This window comes from Macrotis lagotis, chromosome 1 (genome assembly GCF_037893015.1).
Source record: "Macrotis lagotis isolate mMagLag1 chromosome 1, bilby.v1.9.chrom.fasta, whole genome shotgun sequence".
Lineage (NCBI taxonomy): Eukaryota > Metazoa > Chordata > Mammalia > Peramelemorphia > Peramelidae > Macrotis > Macrotis lagotis.
The window spans coordinates 134635988-134642629 of NC_133658.1; the positions used below are offsets into that span (position 1 = coordinate 134635988).

Sequence of the window (6642 nt, forward strand, 5' to 3'; positions counted from 1 at the left end):
GGCAGAACCGAACTCAAGTAGCCAGTGGCTACATAATGGTGAGTGAGACGAGCAAAATTCTCTGCACAGACTTGGGAAATTGGATCAAACTCCATAGGTAAGAAGCATACCCCCTTTTTTAAAATTCTAGATTTTTAGAAAAGTAGGAAAATTATTGTACCTAGTCTTCATTCTATGTTTCCCTTTTTCCGGAAAATGCAAAAAGGTTGAGTTTTGTGGGGAGTCAGCTAAGCTGATTCCATGTGGTATTTCACATTGGTCTTGGCATGGACCTGCCCCTGTTATTCAGACTGACAAGATCAGGCTGTTCTGAGATGTGTTTGGTTTGGACCCCACTGTGGAGTAAGGATTGTTAAGGAAGGATCACTGGCATATGTTCAATTGACATGTTTGCCTATCCAAAATTGATGGAGAAAAGACCCCACCCCCACCCCAGCTATGTGATTGCCTCTTGGAAGGAATTTAGATTTGACAAAAGCAACAACACACCTGAGCTCCTGGAAATTCTCTTTGGGTGGAACCCTATCTCTCTTTGAAATGCTCTCATTCTCTGCTGACCCTACTCTTTGCAGAGGGTGGGGGAGGGAGATGAAAATCTTACTTTTGAGAAATTTGAAACTCAAACCTATGATTCGGAAGGAATGCATCCTTTGGTGCAGGAAGGGTAAGAGCCCCCAAAACTTGTTTTAGAAAAAAGGGGACCCCCCATGTCTTCTTCATTTTGGGGGGAGGAGGGGAGGTTGGGCAATGACCATGTTTTCAATGCCAAGCCCCATTCCCTAGAAATATTAGCTGGGTTGAGATAGTCCCACTCTTGGGAAAGGGAAGGGGAAATAGGCAGGGGTTTTGTGGTCAATTAGTTAAGAAAAAACGGGGAAGATAACTTTTTTCTGTGACTAGAAAATTCAGATTTCATCTTTTAATTGAACCTGTGCTAATAACTATTATCTTTGAAATTGAATAACGGGATTTGAACTTTATAAAATCACTTAAAATGCATTCAATTTTAACTATTGGTTGGATATTTTCAAATCTTAATGAATATAGTAGAGGTTCCTCAAGAAATTCTGATTGATTTTAAAAATTATTTTCTGACTGGTCTTAATTGGTACATTCCAAAAATAATATGAATATATGTGTGTATATGTGGGATGTTTTCACATCTTTCTATTGGTCTGGAGAGGTGGAAAAATGTTGCTATATTCTAAGATTGGGAACCAGATAGGGTATTCAATCTCACCTGGGTAAATTTGAAACCTTTATACAAAAGAGTTGTTTCTATTGTTTGTGCAGTATGTGATTGTATTCTTAGCCTATCCCCTTATACCATTTGAAAGTTTGTAAGTGGCAAAGTTTGGGAAATGATTTCAGCTGTGAGCTGTTTTTGTTAAACTAATATTGATTGAAGGCTGTATTTTACTTAGGTTAATTGAGACTTTAAAGTTTGGTAAATATATACTTCCTGTTTGAAAAGAGGGTGGTAAGGGCTTTGATTGGAAAAGGTCAACACCTTTTGTTTAAAAAAAATTATCAGAGCTAAAGGAGAGCAATTTAGTCACCTAAGTTCTTGAGAATTTGCGTGTTATTAATATGAAAATATAATTGGGATAAATTGTATGTAATTTGGGAATATTGAATCATACATAATATATATTTACTGATTTCCTTTGGATAAGAGAAATATACTAAATTTTGTAATCTGATTTGTTTTGATATTAAATTGATATACATTGTCAATCTCACAAGGTCTTTTGTTGGTAAAGGAACAAAGTTTGTTTTCTGTCTCTTATCTATCATTACATGTGTATGGAAGGGAGTATATAAATATATATATATATATGTATATGTATTTATCAGTTATGTGATATTCTCTTGTAACTTTAAAGAAATAATATTCAGTGTTTGATTTTCTTGTGAACATGTAAGCTATTTGAATACTGTAATGTTAAAGCCTGGGATCAACATGAGATGCCTGTGAAGGAGTGGTAAGGGAAAGTTCACAAATTATGACCCCTTCTGGGATATATCTTGGAATTCAAGCATAATATAATGATGGAAATATTATTTTGTAAAATTTAATGACTCATGTTGCTGATTAACTTGAATACCTGATTAATTTTACTATTGTTTAATTGTACTAGAGTCAATAACACATGTTAGAAATTTAAGATTACTTAAGATGTTCTAATTTTTTTTAAGAATTATGAACATCATAATTTATATTTTGAAGATGGCTAGTAGTTAAGGTTTATGTATGGATATTTCTAGCTATATATGTTACCTGGGACTAAACTGTGGTTATTTGCTTTGAGGGAAAAGCACCTATATAACATGAGGAAGATAAAATAATGATGATGGTTTGAGGCAGGAAACGTTTTGTTGTTTTAAACATGGTTAATAACTAAATGGGTTCATTGCAAAAAGTTGATTTTATAAAACATATGAATTAGGATTATTGTGGTTTTTTTTTTACATTTCAAAATCTGTTTCTTGCACTTCATTTACAGCACTGTCCTTAGGTACATCAGAAACAATTTAATTTTTTTCCCTGCATCTCTTATACCAAATTACAGCTTGGTTCTCCTTAATGCTCAAGTCACCTGAAGCTCTGATTATGGTAATTGCTATATTACAACGTATTGATAATTAATCGTGCCTAACATCAAGTATGTTAAAATAGAAAGACAATATGCCAATTAAGCCATTTAACCTAATGGAGTTTGATGTGAAATGCTGCAGATGGAGTAAGTGATCTTTGAATGAACAATCCTAGCCTCAACTAGTGTAGGATTATCTTAAAGGAGTCCCTTATCTGGCTCATTGAAAAGCATTGTCTGTATGACTTCATGAGGGAACATGTCCTCGTGTCCCTCTCTGCTCAATAATAGCAAAATGCCATGAACATTCTAGGTGCATCATAATTAAGTATGAGTGAGCCAGTGGATCAGGATAATGCCTATTGGTATTTTTTAACTGCTTTAAAGAGAGATCCATTCTTCAACTGGAATTTTTGTTCATTCTAAACAAGGCCAAAGCAAAGTAGAAAATTTTGTGGCAAATTATGTTTTTGTACATGTGTAGTATTAAAATGCTATTTCAGTACATTTTTATACTAATGTTGAGATTTTGTTTACAACTTATGTGGCATTCATCAATGAATCTATGTTATATTGGAACCAATGTTCTTATAAAAAGGTATTTTGATACTGGCCTTCTAGTATTTTTCCTAATTAATGGACCTATGTTAAATAGCCTTCTCTGTTACAATATCTCTTGTTTTTGCTTGCTCAATTTTTTTTCCCTTGAGTTTTGTTTCTCTACCTATAGAGCTCTGAGACCAGCCTCTGCAAGATGCCAGTCAATTTGGCCAGCTGATCATTCTCTGGACCCATCCTCAATGAAGTCCTCACTGTAATATATTCAACTCCAAATGGACTCTGAAAGGCACAGAAGAATCTGGGTCCCAAACAATTTTGAGGGGGGAATGATGCAAGGGGAAAAAATGAAGAGAATTTTGAATTGTAACAGAAATGATTTGTAATCTGCTCAAATTGGGTGGAGATCCCTATTACCATTGATTCATTGTTTAATGTAAAATGCATCATGATTACTTAGGTTTTACCCTCGACAGAATTACTGGTCCAGTAAGAGAAAGGGAGTTCACCTTTAGCCCTCTGGATGACGGGCAAGACATAAAAACCTGAGTTGAATTCCAACTCAGGGCTGCAGTCTTCTCTGATTGGTCCAATGCTGCTCTCGCTCTCTCTCTCTCTCTCTCTCTCTCTCTCTCTCTCTCTCTCTCTCTCTCTCTCTCTCTCTCTCCCTCTCCCCTCCCTCCCCCCTCCCTCCTTCCCTATCCCTTCCTATGTGCTTTAATTCTTTTAATAAATTTTTATTTTATTTCCAAAACAAGAAAGAATTTAGATGTTATACTGCTTGGTGCATACATATATATTTTATTGAAATTATTTCATTGTCAATGTTGCCTTTTAAGAAGGTATAGTTTCCTTCCTTATCTATTTAAATGAGATATATTTTTATAACTGCTTTGTCTAATAAAAGGCTTTCTAACCCTGCTTTTTTGTACTTCAGTTGTTGCATAATATAGTCTACTCTTGCTTTTTTATTCTGTATGTATCTCTCTGTATTTTCCCCTTCTTTTGCCTTATCCCTCCTCCCCACAAATTTTGCTTCTGAAGCCCATGCCTTTCAATGTATTTTCTCCCTTCTATTCAAATCCTCCTTTTCTTCCCCCTTTCCCTTTTCCCCTTACTACATTTCCTCCCTTGTGTCAGTCTCTCCTTTCTTCCCCCATCACTTACTTTTACTTGAACCATAAAATAAATTTCTAAATTCAATTGAGTGTTTGTGTTAATCTCTCTTTGAACCAAATCTGATGTGAGTAAGATTCAGGTAGTTCACTTCTCCTCCCTTTTTCTCCACTATTGCAGTAGGTCCTTTGCTCCTTTTCATCTGATGTGATTTAACCGATTCAATCTCCTCTTTCCTCCCTTCTCTTTGCTGTTGAATCTTTTCAATGAATTGTTTGTTTTTGTTAAATCATTCCATCAAAGTCATTGGCATATCATTAATGTCCATTCCTTCTGCCTAAGTACATTCCTTCTAATAGAGTTACCATTCTTAAGAGTTATGAGAATATCTCTCCTAAGTAGGGATATAAACAATTTAATCTTATTGGTCAGCAGTATTTTTCTTTTCCCCTGTTTACCTTTTCATATATCTCTTGAATCTCCTATATAAAGACCAAAGTTTCTGTTTAACTTTTGTCTTCCATCAGGAAAGACTGAAAGCCATCTTTTTCATTGAATGTCTATCTTTTCTCCTGAAAGAGAAGACTCAGTTTTACTGAATAGTGAATTCTTGGTTGTAATCTGATTTCCTTTGGTATCTGAAATATCATATTCCAGGTCCTTCTATCCCTTAATATTGATGAATTTAGGCCCTTTGTAATCCTGACTGTGGTTCCTTGGTATTTTAATTGTTTCTTTCTGCTTGCTTGTAGGATTTTTTTCCTTGATCTGATAATTCTGGAGTTTGACCACAATGATCCTTGGGGTTTTCATTTGGGGATCCCTTTCAGGAGGGGATCAAAGTATTATTTCAATGACTATTGTGTTCTCTTGTTCCAGGATATCAGGATAGTTCTTCTTAACTATAATCTGAAGTATGAAGTCCAAGTTTTTCAAGTAGTCCTATGATTCTTAAAATATCTTTTCTGTATGTATTTTATAGGTCACTTGCTTTGCCAATGAGATTTTATATTTTCTTCCATTTTTTTTTGACTGAATCTTTTTTTTTTTGGTTGTTTCCTTTGCAAGGCAGTGAAGTTAGTTGACTTGCCCAAGGTTACACAGCTAGGTAATTCTTAAGTTTCTGAGCCTGGATTTGAACTCAGGTCGTTTTGATTCCAGGACCAGTGCTTTATCCACTGTGTCAATTAGCTGCTCCAATTTTTTTTCATTTTTCAAAATTTTATTTAACAGATTCTTGGTGTTATTTAAAATCATTAGTTTCTACAGATTCCAATCTTTCCTTTTCCTGTAAGGTCAATCCTATTTTAAAGGAGTTGTTATACTCTTCCAATTGCCCAATTGTGTTTTTTAAGGAAATCATTTTCTTTTTGCATTTGAATCATTTTCTTTTGCATAGTGTGAATTTTCTCCAGCATTTCTTTCCCCAGTTTTTCCATTTAATTTTTTTTGATTTTTAAATTCCCTACTGATCTCTTCAAAAATGTCTCTTGGGGCTGGAGACCAATTCATATTCTCTTCTGAAGCATCACCCCTTCTATTCTCCTCTTCTGAGTGATTATTCTTATCTTCAAGGTAAAATTCAATAGAAACTACTTTCAGTTGACCTTTTTTTATTTTGCACCCTTTCCCTAAGGCCTTGTATTGAAGGATGGGTTGGTTTGCAGACCTTCAGATGTTGAGATTCCTATAGGCCTTGCTCACTGGAGTTAGGAACTCCAGGGTTTTCTCATTGGGCTATCCAGTAAGGAATTTCAGAAGCTTTCTCTGGATTTTCTTTTCAGGTGGCATCGTGTGGCCCACTCTCTAGACCTGAGGATGGATCTGAGCTGTCCTTACATAATCTGAACTGGGTCCTCAGGTTAGAAAAGTAACAGGTTCTCTCCCTGGGTAATCAGAACTGGGGAAGATCAGCTGCCCATACACTGACCTTGGGGCAAGGTGTGGACACCTGGGGCTTTTTCTTTATTTGTGCTTGAGAAAAGTCAGGTGCTCCCACAGGAACAAGGCGGTGGGGGCTCCCAGTTGAGCTTATGAGATAGGTGTCCTGGGCAACCATGTTGGATCTCTTCCTGTTCACACATTTTGTAAATAGCAAAGGCTTATGCCACCACAGTTCTCAGATAAGCCCTGGCCTCACCCCAGCCCCCCTTCACTGAGTTTCTGTTCTCTGCTCTGGGCACATCTGCACTCCTCCTTGACAGACCTTGCTGAGAGATGTTCCCTTCTTCTGTGGATCCTATGGATACAAAATAAGAGGTTTGATTCCTTTTGGTTCTGAGGGAAAGCCAGGAGAGCTTAAACAACACCTGGCTTCTCTCTGCCATCTTGGTGAGAATGACCTTCATGTTTTAAATGGCAGTGATGAAAA

General features: G+C 36.1%; 1 pseudogene; it reads right to left on the reverse strand.

Annotated features, from left to right (window-relative positions):
* LOC141516231 (small ribosomal subunit protein eS25-like) overlaps positions 1-6330 on the reverse strand; it is a 41336-nt pseudogene extending 35006 nt beyond the window's left edge.
* Between the last annotated feature and the right edge of the window lie 312 nt (positions 6331-6642).